General features: G+C 49.5%; 2 long non-coding RNA genes across 3 annotated transcripts in view; both read right to left on the bottom strand.

Annotated features, from left to right (window-relative positions):
* LOC117196251 (uncharacterized) overlaps positions 1-16879 on the bottom strand; it is a 150236-nt gene that overhangs the window by 121005 nt on the left and 12352 nt on the right. The window contains exons 2-3 of one of the 2 annotated variants that reach the window (XR_004476336.2): positions 12842-13039; positions 12086-12165 (exon numbers count right to left, since the gene is read on the bottom strand). This is a non-coding gene — a long non-coding RNA (uncharacterized LOC117196251). The remainder of the gene's footprint in view (positions 1-12085; positions 12166-12841; positions 13040-16879) is intronic. The other variant, XR_007470654.1, reaches the window with a different exon arrangement.
* On the bottom strand, positions 1560-3900 carry LOC125960713 (uncharacterized). Its single transcript, XR_007470657.1, has 2 exons — positions 2241-3900; positions 1560-2057 (listed from the first exon to the last, which is right to left on the bottom strand). It is a non-coding gene; the product is annotated as an uncharacterized LOC125960713 (long non-coding RNA).

Raw genomic sequence — 16879 nt, 5'->3', positions numbered from 1 at the left:
TGATTAGGCCTGGATTAGAACTCAGAGCGGTCTTTTTCTACAAGTAGAAATTTCAAATGGTTGTTTGATGGACCATTTAGTATATGTTTTAAAACCAAAGCTTGAGTCCAGTATTTCGTTCTATGGACACAATTTTAAACATCAGTGTGAGGTGCACCAGAGATTCAATAAAACAGAAGAATACTCCATACTGAAAAGGAAGCATGAGGATTGTAAGGTCCACCCTGATCTCGGAAAAATGTTAGTGAACGGATAGCACGTATCTTAAATCAGATAAATACGGTACTAAGAGACAAAGCCCGTTAAACACACCGTGAGTCCGTTACTGAAGAAGTGTTGCTCCTTCACAGAGATCTTCTGACCATTGTGCTCAGACAAAACACAGGACTTTGGAACAATGAGGGGTTTTGTTAGAAATTTCTATTACAAAGACATTCAGCACTGCATTATTTTATCATCATTCCTCCAATTTAACAGCAGTTCTACAAAAACAAGTGTGGTAGAGAGTATGAACGTTTGAAAACCTTCCTGCAGGTTCTGCGTGGCCTCGTGGTTTCCTGAGATGCTGAACGCGAACGTCGGCTTCTCCAACTGCTGGCTCTAGGGTGGCAGCTCGTCGGGAGCCAGCGCGTCCCTAAGAAGTGCTGGTCCTCCTTTCTCCCATTCTTTCTCATGTGTGTAGGTCACATTTGCTTCTTTCATTCATGAAAATAACCTCGATGGCAATAGAGACCTACACAACGTTTTCTAATTGAAAATTTTCAAGTATTCAAAAAAGTTCCTCTGATCAGTTATGCTAAAGGGTATTTTGAGGCCAACACTTAATTTTCAGTATTCCACCTGTCAATCACCACACCCAGCCCCCTGCCACACACCTTACTTGCCTCCTAGCCTAGCTCTTCTCTTCTGGCTCTGTCACTCATGACCACTCCTCAGTATTACTGGCTGTGCTACTGAAAGGCTTCAAAAAGGAATCCAACAATGTCAAAAACCACACTAAAAATTTAAAATAGGCAATTGCAATGCATACTATGAACTAAGAAAAGCTGGTACACTACAGTATATGCAGCACAACCTCATTTGGGGATGAGTGAAGCATAACCAGGTGCACATCCCAGGATTGTTTACAAGAGGGTAGAAAAATTTAAACCTGAGTACCCATCAGCAGAGGACGCAAAGGCTAAACTAGGTCAGTGATGGATGGGGTACAAAGAACACTTCAGGTGACAGCGATGGAAGCTCTGTAGTCAAGGACACAAGCTTCGTTTATTCATTTTTCCAACATTCAATACAAATGGAAGGTAAACTATGTTGCCAGGCACCATAACACACCCTGGATTGCAGCAATCCAGTGTCAGGGAAAGGAAGCAGGTACGGAAAACGGCATCGATGGTACAGCCCCACATAGTACACACACACACTCGCGTGTGCAATCACACAACAGCTGCACTCTCGGAATCAAAGCTTCAAACTTAAAGGGACAAAGTGAAATCAATATTCCCAAATACTCAAGTTTCATTAATATTTAACATTGCTTACATCTTTTACCAAAAAATCTCCCTCTCCATTTTTTTTTTTTTTTTTTTTTTTTGCGGTACGCGGGCCTCTCACTGTTGTGGCCTCTCCCGTTGCGGAGCACGGGCTCCGGACGCGCAGGCTCAGCGGCCATGGCTCACGGGCCCATCCGCTCCGCGGCATGTGGGATCTTCCCAGACCGGGGCATGAACCCGCGTCCCCTACATCAGCAGGCGGACTCTCAACCACTGCGCCACCAGGGAAGCCCCTCCCTCTGCATTTTAATAGAAGATCATTCACTTTTCTGGGTTGATTTGCAGTTGATGTTACTTTCTCTTAATCCTTTCTCCTAATTAAGATTCTTTAAATTTTGTGGAACTCCTTCTCCATCTAAATCCTTTTCACAAGAATTTCAAAATCATTTCCTTACTTGCCGTGTACTTGCTTTCTTCCTTCAATGTTCCTGTCCATGGATACCTCATTATTTTTTTATATTTCAGTTAGAGCAAATGTCCATCGGCACCGAATGACAAACACTTTCACTGTAAAAGAAAACACCCTCGATTTCTCTTTCTCCCCAGTAAAGGTCTACTTCCTAAGTTCACCTCCCCGCACTCGATGAATGCTGGCATGTAATCTTTAATATTACAAAATTGCACCAAAATACAGGCTGACAGATAGAAAAGCTATGATGTGAGACTTGTATGAAACAGAGGAGACCATACCTGGGCAGCGGCTGGGCTGAAGGCCACGGCCGTGACCGTGTCCATGCGTCCTGCCAGTCTGCAGCAGAAAGTGCTGGAGCTGGTTTTGTACATGAACGCCTAGACGACAGAACGCACAGGTGTTCCGTACTGCAGACTCAGATGATCCACAAGGAACTGTGCACAGCGGAAGTATGTTCGCCAGCTGATCAGGCATCAGAGCAGGAGCTCGTGGACAAAATGCCGCCTAAGCCACGGAAGTAACTTCATGAACTGTGCTTTCCTCTTTTCCCTTTTAGAAAGTTTATCATCTTCAAGAATTTACTTCATGCTTTCTATTTTCTATCATAAGCTTCCACAATACCCTGTGAACAGTTTTAAATGTATGCTCATTAGGTGGATGGACCTAGAGTCTGTCATAGAGTGAAGAAAGTCAGAAAGAGAAAAACAAATACCATATGCTAACACATGTCTATGGAATCTAAAAAAAAAAAAATGGTTCTGAAGAACCTAGGGGCAGGACAGGAATAAAGATGCAGGTGTAGAGAACAGACTTGAGGACACGGGGAGGGGGAAGGGTAAGCTGGGACGTAGTGAGAGAGTGGCACGGGCATATATACACTACCAAATGTAAAATAGATAGCTAGTGGGAAGCAGCCACATAGCACAGGGAGATCAGCTCAGTGATTTGTGACCACCTAGAGGGGTGGGATAGGGAGGATGGGAGGGAGATGCAAGAGGGAAGAGATATGGGAACATATGTATATGTATAACTGATTCGCTTTGTTATAAAGCAGAAACTAACACACCTTTGTAAAGCAATTATACGCCAATAAAAATGTTTTTAAAAAAACACTATTTAAACCTTTACATATTTTTTAGCTTTTCAATTCAAATTAGCTGTCTTGTGTTACATACTTACATCATAAAAAAATGCAAATGCAAAATCTCATTCAGACACAGAAAAAAAGAGTAATAGCCAATCAGATTTTTTAAATATATAAGGAAAAAACATCTGCTACAATTCTTAGATATCAATAAATCATAAAAAAGATTTACATACTTTCATTCTAAAAATAAGCCATTTAATGATATAAAACAATTCAAAAATATGAAAATACGGCGCTCACTCTTTTGTGAACTGGATGATAAAATGAGTTAAATTCTGCTCGTCCAACACGAGGAGACAGCTACAGGGGTAATTCTCGGAAGAGGTCATTACAATGTAGCAGGATGCTTGCAAAAGAGCATCACTGATGCATGATAAATGTGGCTACACTTCTCAGTAAGCTCAGAAGAAATCAGAAACGGCCTATTTTCTATTTTACTTGAAATAGGACATTTGGGCCAATTGTGATTTGTGCTTCCCCCGAATTTGGACTTGCAGGATGACAGGCCTTACGGGGCTGTGGTTAGTTGGAACTCTTTGATGTACACTGCGTAACTGAACAGAAATTTAAGAAAACAAGCTATTAAAACATGGTGTAAACCTCCGTAACCTTAAACTCCTGTCCTTTCATTCCATCGTATACCATTCAGATGTTTATTTTCAGGAAGTAAAACCAGCTACTTTCCCATCAAAACCCCTCAGAACTGTTTTTCCCAACCTAACACCTCTCATCCAAGAGCACGCCACGGTGAGTCCTGGAACCACACTCGGCGCTGAAAGACCCTGGGGTCTGCGCTGGAATACCACACTCGGCGCTGAAAGACCCTGGGGTCTGCGCTGGAACACCACACTCGGCGCTGAAAGACCCTGGGGTCTGCGCTGGAATACCACACTCGGCGCTGAGAGACCCCGGGGTCTGCGCTGGAATACCACACTCAGCGCTGAAAGACCCTGGGGTCTGTGCTGGAATACCACACTCGGCACTGAGAGACCCTGGGATCTGCGCTGGAATACCACAGTCGGCACTGAAAGACCCTGGGGTCTGCGGTGACTTGGGCCCCTGTCCAGTCCCTGTGTGAGCACCTGCCCAGCACAGACGACATCCTTAGCCATTTCCTAAAGCAAATGCACTGAAACTCCTAACGAAAAGACACGCGGTTTTCAGAGAGAGGAATTCTCCCCGCGCTGGCATCCCAGACGGTCACTCACAGCCCAGGAGGGAGCATCTGGAAGGAAACTTCCCAGGACCCCTGTAGGGTCACCCCCCTGTAGGGGCACTGGCTCAGAGAGGTGCCCACTGTGAGGGGGCCTCACAGCACTGTGTGAAGACGGGTCTAGTCACGGCCCACCTCCTGCCTGGACTGCCCCCATGCCCTCCCTGCATCGCCCCGTGGCTCTCTGGTCCAGACATGGCCACAGAGCCAGGGACCAGGAGGACAGGGGCCACGGCAGACGCTGGGCAGAGCACGTGGAATCTAGCGGATGGTCTCCCGGAGCTGCTTTGTTCTCTCCCGAGGGAACAAGGGACCCTCAGACTGCAACTGCAGGACCCACCCAGCACGGGGGACCTGGGAACACCCCCGACAGAGGGGAACCTCGGAGGCTGGCGCTGGGTCCCTGAGCAGGAGCCTGGCTGGGGCTGCCGCCAGGGCCACCAGGTGCCTGCTCTTGGGAGCATGAGGAAGGAGCTAAGTGCAAAGCCCCTTCACCCTCCTGCAGCCTGTTCCCGACCCCGACCCCGACCCCGGCCCCGGCCCCCAACACGCAGAGCCGCACCCAGAGGCTGAGCCGGGCCCCTGGCGGCACGACTGAGCCATTTCCAACGTCCGCGTAGACAAGGGGACGCGCACGCACTTGGGCGCTGTGAGGGCACCGGCCTCCTCCTCAACCCCTCCTGATGGCCCCCCGCCCGGAACAAAACCCTGTGACCAAGGCCCATGAGCCCAAGGGACTGACCCCTACCCGGGTCAGCGCCCCCCGTCCAACCCCACTCCTCCGCTTCCCAAGAGCTGCTCCCCCATCAACCTGGCTCCCTTCCCCACGTCACACACCTGTGGCTCAGGTTACCTGTCAGGGAGGGTCCCCCAAGGGGCTCAGGCTCAGGGTGTCTGACCTGCGTTGAACCCACTTGCTTCTTTCTTTGTAAGAGTACAAAATTCTCAAGTGTCAGGACCTTGCTGTGTCATTCACTCATGTGCCCCTGTACTTGGAACAGTGCCAGATACCAGTGGTTGCCAATAGGTATGATACAACTAAAGGGATTCATTCATAGGTAGATTACTATACCTGTGCACACGTGCACACACACGTGCAGGCATATGCATATGTATATACACACATGTACATATACACAAAGGTGCATGTGCATATGTACACATAACGCCTGCACATATGTGTGCACACGCATGTGTACATGTGTACTGCGTGTTACATGGATATACACATATGTACCCACACACTGGCTTTAAGGCGGGAGTTGTTGAAATAAACACTGACAGAGTAAACCACCCTGGGTTATTTCGACTGAATTTTTTACAGAGAGAAAAGAGAAGCACTTGGAAAACCAGATCTTGACAAAACTTAATCTCCTCAAAGTTTCATGTAAAATCCACTATTACTCATTATTTTTGTCAGAGCGATAAAAACAGGGAGCCTTTAAAAGAAATAAGTCGCTTCTTAAGGTGCATCTCCTCGAAAGGGCGCTGCAGGGTAAGTCGGGCGGGGAGAGGCTCCCGGCGCACGGCCCTGGACTCTGCGGGTCCGCCGGCTGTTCCTGCCCTTCTCCCGAGGCGACCCGGCGGGCTCTGCTCGGAATCGAGCTGCGCCCGAGCCCCCACTGGAGAAAGCAGCTTATGGCCCGACCCGGGCGCAAGGAGAGCTGTGCTCTGCTAGGGCCGGGAAGAGCGCCACCGGCGCGTGCGTGCGGGACAGGCGCGCTGAGCGCTGCGAACCCGCGCCTGCCGCCCAGGGACGAGAGGTGCGCGTCGTAGCGACCCCTCCGGTGGAAGTGACACCAGATCCATGCCGAGCCGGCCCCGGCAGAGTGGGGGGAGACACAGGAGCTCGGCTTCCCGCGTAGGACACCCAGCCGCCTTCATCTAAGAGAGCAGCTCACCAAGACCACACCCACGGCCCAGGCCACGGGGTCCCTCCTGCCTGAGGCGAGGCCCCCGACGGCTCAGCTGGGCGCTAAGAAGGAGGTGGCGTCCCAGCCTGGTTAAATACTGCGCCATGGACCAAGGAGTTTAACATGAACGAACAGTGTTTGGGAAAAAAAGGCAATTTAGAAGAGCAAAAAATGTATTTAAAATGCCAAAATGCCAAAACATAAAACGTTCACAGAGTGTTAAAGGGACTTGACTGACCCCTGCTGAGGTTCCAGCAGAAACAGACTCACAGGCCGCCTTTACGTCAGGGCCGTTGTGAACCTGAGGCAGGATAGACCCTCCCAGTGCCCCGTGGGCAAACAGAAACGCGCCTCCGCACCATGCAGATGGGCCCCTTAAATTACCCGTGGCAGCCCCCTGGGCTCTGACTACGCAAGGCATTTTTGAGCGCCAACTGTTTGCCAGCCAGGTACGGCTCTGTCCTCAAGGAGGTCAGAGTCTCAGGATCTCACGGGGAGGGTGCGTCACACACCGTCCCCCGGCACGGAGAGCTTTAGGGAGGCACGGCCGCTGGGCAAAGGAAGGCCCCGATTTCAACCAGACAGGCCAGGGCGGCCTCGTGGGGCAGCGATGGGGCCAGTCTTGACACAGAAGCAGGAGTTTGCCGCTGGTCCAGGCCACGGAGGCAGGTGGTGGGAGGTGCAGTCTGGCCATCCGCCAAGACCTCCCGGGGGAGTGCTGTAGACGTGGAGCGTGTGAGCTCATCTGTGTTCTAGCAACAGCTCCCCGAGGCTGGACGGGAAGAAGCCGGCGTGGGGACCCTCACCCAGTGGCCTTCCGCCAGGGTTAAGAGCATGAGCTCTGCGGCCAGCCAGCGCCTGAGGTCACACTCACGGCCCACAGGTCTCGGGACTTGCCAATGCCAGGGTCTCAGCCGCCTCGTCTGTGAACTAGGATTCCTGTGAGGACACCACGCCGGAACATGTGGCGCATAGGAACCCTCGGTGAGCAGTATTTATCACCACCTGCACCCAAGAGGGGACAGGGGAACATCTGGGGTTTGCCCTTCTTCTGTCCTGGTCAGTGCCCCTGGGGCATCTAAAACTCTCCAGGGCTTGGTGCATGTCACAGCAGCGCCCACGGGGCAAGAGAACGGCCTGGGCCCAGCAATTCGGGCCCCCCTTGGATGCCCGGCCCGAGACCAGAGGGTCCACACCCACACCTGAGGAGACCAGGCAGGGATGAGACAAGAGCAGTGGCCAGAGTCTGCCTGCAAAGTTGATTCCAACTCGGAAGCAGCTGGGCCCTCGAGGAATTTAAAGCCAGACGTTGAAATGGTGGCATGTGTTTTAGCAGCAGGGTGGTTGGGGAAGAGCCCGGTGCAGACGGGCTGCTTGGAGTGGCAGGAGACGGCCGCTGGGACAGGAAGGCTGACAGAGGGCTGCACCGCACACCCCTGTACCTCCCTTCTGAGGGTCTGCACTCACCGCGGTAACACACGTCAACCCTCTTCCGGGATTTTAAATACGAGTCAGTCTGGGAACAGACAGAGGCCTGGGGAGACCCGGGGACCAGTCCAGACCCTCCAATACATGGGAAGTTGAATGAGTTCAGTCAACCTGCTTCTCTATTTTATGTACCTTCAAAGTCCCCGTAAAATCAAGTTCTGTCTAACAATAGGAAGGACGTGGGATTCCAGCCAAACGCAGCCTTCTCTCATCTTCCAGACAGAATAAATGTCCCAGTCCTCATCGCTCTGCGGCGCCCTTTCCTCTCATTTTACGATGCTTAAAGAGTCAGCTTTGTATAAATGTTATTCACGCCCACATCTACCACCTTCTAGATGACAATTTCTTTGAAAGCAGAAATCATTTCTAATTCAGCTTCTGACCTTCTACTGCAGGAAGCAAAATTCTGTGCATTTCTCCTTAAACTCGTGGGAACAAACAAATTGTGTGAAATTAGTTGCACGCAAAGATTGAAAGTTTTCTAAGGCAATGTCCGCCAGCCTTCATAAATTTGTATTTTAAAAATGGCTTCCAGTTAATGACTTTAGCATATGCTAAGAAATTCTCATGCATTATCTTATTTAATCCTTATAACAGAGAAAAGTATTCTATGCAAAAGGTTAAAACATCTTCTTTTATGAAATGGAAACAGAGGAAGATGTCAGACAAAACAGCATCACGTTACTTTTCAAAATGAAATAACTTCTCTGAGAATATGAGAAAAACTGGTTACCTAAGTTGAAAAGAATCGTCTTTACCATTATTCTAAAGCCAGGGCTTTATTTTTATAAGTAAAAGAGCATCTAAAGCTCCAAAATCATATTTTTCATTTTTAACTTAAACAGATGAAACAAATTTGGGAACCAAATTGAAAAAAATCTCACACTAGGCTCTAATATGCCAAGTTTCAATCAAGTCTTTATGACTCTGTGATAAACTCCAGAAAGAAATAAAGATTAGAACATGCAAAAAAAAAATTTATAGTGGAAATGCTGACAAGCCATTTTCCACACGCAGAAAATGATGACGGTGATGACGACAGTGATGATGATGATAGCTTCGAAATGACCACCTTTAATAAGTCATGTACAATACATTCAAAAGTTAAATGAGCAAAGAAATCTTTTTCTAATTCTGTAACTCATAATACTTCAGAGACAGCAAGTGTCCGAAAGCATGGAAAGAAGTATGTTTTAAATGTAACACTTAACAGCATTAAAGGAACATCACATGGGAGATTCCTATTTATCTTCAGGACTGAAACATTTTAACTGAAGAATGGCAATATTTGGTAAATTTAGTCAATTCTTACTGCATTATATTAACTAAAGACTCTAAGAAACTCTGCAAAAACTGATCAAATATACAACCCATGTAACATTTCAGGAGAGACACTTGGATGTTAGAAATATGTATCTTTAAGATAAATGTTATGTACTGCATTTTGAGAATAGTACATTAAACATTCTAAATGCTATTCGTCAAACTGTAACCCCTAGAGTCTGTGTGCAGACTGGTCTTTTCAAGAAACCCATTGCCCTCAGCACGTACATCTCATTTCCTGTAAGGGACTGTATCCTTTGCTTTCTGTTGGTAACAGTCAGTTGTGACTCAGGTCAGCAGATTCCAGGGATGGACAGCCATCCCGGGGGCACAAGGACCTGCATCTGGAGGTGAATGCCTCTGCCCTTTAAGATTCTGTGCTGGGGCTTCCCTGGTGGCGCAGTGGTTGAGAGTCCGCCTGCCGATGCAGGGGACACGGGTTCGTGCCCCGGTCTGGGAAGATTCCACATGCCGCGGAGCGGCTGGGCTCGTGAGCCATGGCCTCGGAGCCTGTGCTCCGCAACGGGAGAGGCCACAACAGTGAGAGGCCCGCGTACCGCAAAAAAAAAAAAAAAAAAAAAAAAAACAGTAAAAAAAAGAGAGTCCTCTTAAGCAATGTGGTAAGACTTCACTGAAATAAAGAGGATACCCCTGAATCATCATGCGGATTTCAGAAGGCATTATACATTAAACCCTTAATTTAGAAAGCCATTCCAAATATATCAAAAATCAAAACTGTAGCTGTAGTCCTACAAACAAAGTTGTGTTCACAAGTCTCTTAGTTGTTCTTTTGGGTAACAAAGTGTCTTCTGAACTAAACTATGAGGCAATGAATTCATTGAAGGGGCCACCTCCTCAATTCCCCGATTTTCAACCGTCAGCTGTGAGTATTTTTAAACACATCCTCTGTAGAGACAGACTAGCTACATCCTACAGAGAGAACCTGCGGATTCACAAAGGCTGCTTCGCATTCCCGCAGCATCTCCATGGCTATCACCCAGTCCGCCTAGCGCTTGAAACACCCAAACGCTCCACCACATTTTAAGTGAAAATGGATTACCAGTAAAATCAAAAACTGGGCCCATAAACTAATCAAAGACAAAAGTGTAAACATTAACATTCCATACAGAATTAAAATGTCTTCTAATGTCAAACATCAAGGCTTAGAAGAATTTCATGCCCAGTAAAAACTACCGTTGAACCTGGCAGCAAACTGATTGCATCGTACCTTTGCATCTGCTAAACACTTTAAACAAAGTTGACAAAGGCTGTGCACTGTCAAAAACTCACTCGCTTTCCTTTGACAAATTTGGTGGACGGGACAAGAATGGGCTCCCGCCGTGACGGCGGCGCTGCAGCCGCACTGAGGTCGAAACCTCCAGGGTCCTGCTCCAGCCAGCAGCAACCACGAGGCCTGTGACTCGGTTGGGAACTCCTTCCAACCAGAGGCGTACAGATGGATGATTAGGTACGATTCTGAGGCCCAACAGGAGAGGCCTGACCACAGCCCCTCCCCTAGCTGATCCCAGGCAACTGGCCGGAGCCAGTGGGCGCACTGCTCAAACGGTGGGGAGACCCGGGCGGTATGGATTTCCAGGTGGGAAGCCAAGAGTCTACTTAGAGGTAAGTGAGGCTGCAGATGTCAGACACCCCATAATAGAGGTGGAACGGCCATCCGGCATGTAGGTACTGAGCTGGAAGACAGGTCTGAGCCAGAGGTTAGACGGCGAGGCCATGGGCGGGAGAGACCCCAGGCACAGGCTGCACACATGAAGGACAAGCCCTCGACACAGCACGTGGTGGGTAAACTTCATCAATGTGGCATAGGAGGGACAATGTACCAATGACCTAACCTTCAATGTTTAGCCCAGAGCACTGTCTTAAAAAGTATATGTGGGAGGGCTCCCCTGATGGCGCAGTGGTTAAGAACCCGCCTGCCAATGCAGGGGACATGGGTTCGAGCCCGGGTCTGGGACGATCCCACATGCCGCGGAGCAATGAAGCCCGTGGACCACAACTACTGAGCCCACGTGCCACAACTACTGAGCCCATGTGTCTAGAGCCCGCGCTCCAAAACAAGAGAAGCCACTGCAGTGAGAAGCCCGCACACGGCAACAAAGAGTAGCTCCCGCTCGCCGCAACTAGAGAAAGCCCGCGCACAGCAATGAAGACTCAACGCAGCCAAAAATAAATAAATAAAATAAAATAAATTTTTAAAGAAAGTATATGTGGCAGAAAAGTATAGAGTAGAAAGAGTACTAGGTTCAATAATAAACCCAATGCTAACACCAAAATACGCAGAAATCCTCACTCAAGGCCAGAATAATCAGGGTAACACATTTCTGCTATAGGTGCTTTTTGGTTGGTTGGTTTGGGGTTTTCTTTTAGCAAAAGGTTCTAGCATAAAAATGTCACATTTCTAACCAAAATATACTAGAACCTGTAACACCTTGTATCAGTCCTTCTGAAATTTCAAGTGTAACACTTTTCAAAAGATTTTGACTTAGACCTTTGAATAAATTAAAAGTTTATAAAATGAGTGTCTGAAGCTCAGAGCTTTGCTTCTAAATAAATTAAAATCAGTGCTCTTTAAGTTAAAATGATGATGTTAGCCACAAAAGCTCAAAACTTAAAGTTTTGGAATCAATTTCCTATCAACAGCAACCGCTGTAATTTTTGCCATCTTCCACATGAAATGGGGTAAACTGTTCAATTCACCACAGGACGCACATACTAAGTGTAGCAGTTTACTTTTTAAATGTACTAAATTACTATGTTATTTAATAGGCCAGAAGCATCAGGTTATATCACCCTGCTATATGTCATATGCTCTATTGCCTCCAGTTTTATTTTTCCTTGGGGGCTCTTTTCACGACTGAGATGAAGCCATTACACAAAGGACCATGAGCTCCCCGAGTTCCCGGCGCTCAGCCCAAGCCTGGGGCTTGGACCTTCAGCACATGCTTTTGCTGGAAGGGCAATGGTAAGGATGTGATGGGAGGACAGCAGAGAAAGGATACAGGAATAAAAATCACTCACTGCTGATAAGCTAGTAATCTGCTGCTGCATCTGTCATGGGGATCCTGAAAACAGGTGTGCACCTGCTCTTCTGTTTATACCTGGAAGAGAATGAAATATGATCCATCATTTTGTTTCCCTTTCACTACAACTAAAGATTCTACCTTACAAAAACTTGAAAATAAAAAAAAAGTTTTCATGCCACTTAATAATCATATTTTACTAACACTAAAGGAATAAGCACGGCTGTAAGCACGAAAGGCGCGTCACACGCAACCCCTCCATCAAACCACAAGGACACCTGGATGCACAGCAAATACAGAGCAGGGATGGGAAGCGAGCACGCTGGTCTCGGGAAGAGGAAAGCGGGGGGGGGGGAACGGGGCTCGGAGGGGAGGCCTCCAGTTTTCTCTGCAAGGTTTCGTTTCCTCGAAAAGTTTTGAAAACAAAGACAGTAAAGCATTAATATCTGCCAAAGTCAGGTGTGGCCAGGCAGGTGTGCAGTAGCCCACACAAACGTACATCTGTGGATATATATGAAATATTCCGCAATTTCAACTTATTATAAACAGTAATGGTTCTACATACGAAATGAGTTAAATATGTTGCTGAACCAGGGTGATGACCCCCTTTCCTGAGCCCCGGCCACTGGCAACATCACCCCAAGCCCAGGGACGGCCCTACAGGGAAGCTCCACGTGTGGAGAAGGGGGATTTCTGGTAACGGAGGCTATTATCACATTTTGGATGGCATCTGTAAATGTAAACGCTTATTTACACATAACTCCTTGTTGCAATGCGGCACCCCGAGTCCAGACAGGACAGGCCCGAGAGGAGATGACTGCCTTCATGCGGCGCCTTTGCTGGTGTCGATGTGATGCTCGAGCAGCTGAAACTCAAGGCCGAGGACGACAAAATAAACGCGTCTATGTAATAAAACTGCACAGACTGTACAGGCTTAGGAAATGTCTTTGCCCTGCAATGAAAATCAGTAAGCATTACTAACAAAATAAATGTCAATAAAAACTCTACTCTCTAAATATGAAATCCTTTCATCTTAACACCAAATATCTATTTATTCTAACTGTATAGAATGTACTTCGTTAGAACCAGCTTAGTTTTTGGTTTTTCTTCCTGACTTTCTAAAAGATGTTACATGATTAAATTTTACTGTAATGAGTGTTTTGAATTCTGGCCGTTTAAAAACTCTAAAATAACTGGGCAGTAAACATATTCAAGCCAAAATTCTAAACCTGTTTTAAAACATAGTTCTGAGGTGTCTGCTGCCTCATTGCACAGCCCATGTCACAGGGTAGAAGCTGATAGGACTAAGGGCCTAAAACAAATTCCCTCTCTCTTCACTGCTGCCGAGCGCCTCACCCTGCAGAGGCCTGGGAATTAACCAACTTTCCCTTCCTGATTAGTTTCCCCAGGATTCAGTCCCTTTTTACAAGACTCATAGAAAATAAATGCTAACAGCTTTCTTGAAAATATGCTTTTTGCCAGCACATAATCTGATGAATCGAAGCCGCGTCTCCTGTCATCACCTCTTTTCCGGTCATCTTCCTGTCCCCCTTTCCCATTCTATTTCCAAATGATCTCCTATAAGTTCACTGAAACAAGGCATTTTTTCCCCAGAAGGTACTTCCTCCACATAGTATCCCTTGGGCATATTTTCATCTGTACTATAAAATTACGTTGAATTTATATTTAAATTATTCCAGTATTTTAGTATTAATCGCTGTCATTTTTAGGCCACACAAACGAAAGGCTTATTTAACTGTGTGTACATATGTGCACGCATGCATGTACTTGTGTGCTGTGCACGCAAGCATGTCACGTATGTGTACACACACACGCACACCACGCACGAACACACAGAAGAAAGTCCTGATCAGTGTCACCGTGCTGTCCAGCTGCCCAGCCTCCTGGTTAGGGTAGGACACGGGGACCCTGGAGAAGCTCTGCCCGGACAGCGGACTGCCTGACAGTCTCCCTGGGGTCATCATTACCAGACGCAGTGCCAGCTCTGTCCTGCGGACCGACCACACCTTCAGCGTCCGTCCCAGGAAGCGGGCAGTGCTCACTGCTCTGTCGTGACCTGAGCGGGACAGAGCAGGAAGGACCGAGTACCTTCATCCAAAACACCAGAACCGCACCTCGTCCAGGAAGAAGTAACGCTGGAAGCCAGAGGCATTTCCGAGCCAAGCGACCCAGGGGAACCAACGCCCAAGGAGGTGGGTTTTACTTCATTTAAAGGCTAAATATGGTTTCTGAAGAAGGTGTTGAACTGTGACGTAACCCATCGGCTTGACCAGCAATTACAGCATCAGAATAATTAAACTTGCAGATAACGGACCGGTTATCACTTACTGCATCCATCCCCTCCTTTTACAGGAAAATAAGCGTCTGCTCAGGAAGGGACAGGCAGTACTGCCCAGGTCATGCCGCTGGCCAGCGCGATGGCCGTCCAGACGAGGGGTCCCGCGCCCCGTCGGCCCCAGCGCTGGGCTGCCCGGCCCCTCAGCTCCGTCCTGATGAAGCGGCGGCAAGCGCTGTGGCTTCTGTCTGGGCCCCGTCCCGCCCCGCCCTAGTGACCAACTCGAAAGGCCTTCACAGCGGCGGCGGGGAGGGGCACCCTTAAAGTCACCCCCAGACGCTGCCACCGCCTGCCACGCTGAGGAGCCCGTGCGGCGAGAGGCTTCTTGGAGGTGGGTTCTTGGAGTCTAGGAAATGAAAACTGCCGTCCTGCGAGAAGGGGTGCCAAACGGAAAGGGCAGGGCTGGGCTGCCCACTAGACTCCAGCGGGTGCGCCGGCGGGCGACGGGGAGACACTCGCACCAGAAAACCAGCGATGCTCCCTGTGCTGCAGCAAAGCTGCGCTTCTGAGCCGCTGCCACGCGCTGGGAAGGGCTCCAGCCCCACGTCCTGGGCGCCGTGATCCTGGGCGATCCAAGGCCTCAGATCTCCCGAGTCTGACACTTCGTGACTGAAATTGCAGGGCTAGGAGACATCCTTGCCGTCGCAAGGAGCCTGTGCTCACGTGGGCTCGGCGTGTGAATTACAGATGGTAATTTAGAGATCAGACAGTGACTTGCAACATCACCACGTCACACCTGTCAGAAAACTAACAGGAAGAACTGGAAACCCCGGGAAAGATGCACACTGCAGCTCTGTGACATGCCCTCGAGAAAGCTGAGCGCTAAAGTGTACCGAGCAGAAAACTATCCGAAATGGCTCTGCTGCCCTCTGGTGTAAGTTTCCGGGAGCTTCGCCGAAGCACCAAGGCCGGAGAAGGGGCGGCACCTCGGCGCTTCCTCGGGACGCCGCGCCCCCGCGCCCCCCGCGCAGAGACGGCGCTGCGGCCCCCGCGTGGGCGCGGAGGGCCCGACACCGTCCCTTCGGACCTCCAGACGCGCCCCTGTCGCGCTGAGCGGCCTTTCCTCGCACGTCAAACGAGGGCGCTCGCACCACCCACCTCCCCAGGCGGCAAGAGGCCGCGGGGCCACGCGTGGTGGATTCAGCGGGGCACCCAGTCATCCACTGCGGAGCGGAACACCCTCCTCTCGTCCTCCCAGCCCTCCCACCACTGACTAGCATTCCTCCCCAGCTCCCGACGGCGCGGCTGCGGTACCCAAGCAGGCAGGGGCGCCGCGGAGCAGACGCCGTAAGGAGCCTGCCCGGAGCCTCAGGACAGACCCGCAACTCCCAGTGACAACAACGGGACCCCAACGGGACCTTCTCCTCCAAGCTCCGCCTGGGCACACAAAGGGCGGAGCCGGAGGCCTGTGCCGACGCGTGGCCTCGGGGTGAGCGCCGGGACCCCAGGGACCCCAGCCAGGACGCGCTTTCCTCTGTGTCCACGTGGCACACACGTCTTCTCTTCTCTCGCCTCCGAAGAAGACCGATGTGCCGGGTGTGGGCTGGGACGCGCTCTAGAAACAGAGTGAGCGACACAAAACCCAGGCCCGCAGTCCTCTCTCCCCCAGGGAGGAGGCTCCCGCCCAGGCGAGGAGCAGGACGGACGGTGGGTGGACAGGGACGGGGCGCGAGGTCCCCACCAACAGGAAGGGCAGCGGGAAGGGGGCCAACTCGGCAGCGCCCAGACAGACGAAGGACTCAAGACCCAGAAGCAAGAGTTCTCAGCTCAGTTGCATCCGTTTATAAGAATTCGTTTTCATACAATTCCGTAATACTTAATGAAATTTTAATTACTTTAATCTGGCTTTACACCCCTTGCCCTCAGCCCGACATGAGAGGGGGTGGGCCCCCCAGGGACGCGTTCAGACCCACCCAGCCTGTCCCCGCGTCTGCCCGGTGCCAGGCGCAGGCTAAGAGGAGGCATGGGGCCGGGCTCCCCACGTCTCCATGCCAGACAGCAGCGTGTGGTGGGAAACGACGTTCTAAAGCCTAAAGCATAAACACAGACCCTGTTAGCAAATTAAATATTATTGTGATCCGTGGTTTTCACACGGGACACACCACCTGCTTGTGCTCTCAGAGGTCAGGTCCTCCAGGAGGGAATTTTAACTTAGCACCTAATACTGACCACAATCAAACTATCCAGAACACACTCCTCCTATTTCCCTTAGATGATGATGGAAACAAAAACCCACTTTCCTGCCTTCCGGGTAAACGCTGAGAGACCAATCCTATTTTCAAAGCTGAACCGTATGCCCATTAACCAACTACCCGCATGGGGTAAAATGCTGTGCTGATAACAGGAAAGGGGGCTAATGATGACTCTTTTCCCCAAAATCGAAATAGAGCCCATTTTAAAATGCAAGCTGGACTATCTACTGCATTTTCTTAACTC

The sequence above is a fragment of the Orcinus orca genome, chromosome 12, assembly GCF_937001465.1.
Source record: "Orcinus orca chromosome 12, mOrcOrc1.1, whole genome shotgun sequence".
In the NCBI taxonomy this organism is placed as follows: domain Eukaryota; kingdom Metazoa; phylum Chordata; class Mammalia; order Artiodactyla; family Delphinidae; genus Orcinus; species Orcinus orca.
Note: the sequence above shows the minus strand (reverse complement) of the source record. Positions and strands in the feature narration are given on the sequence as shown.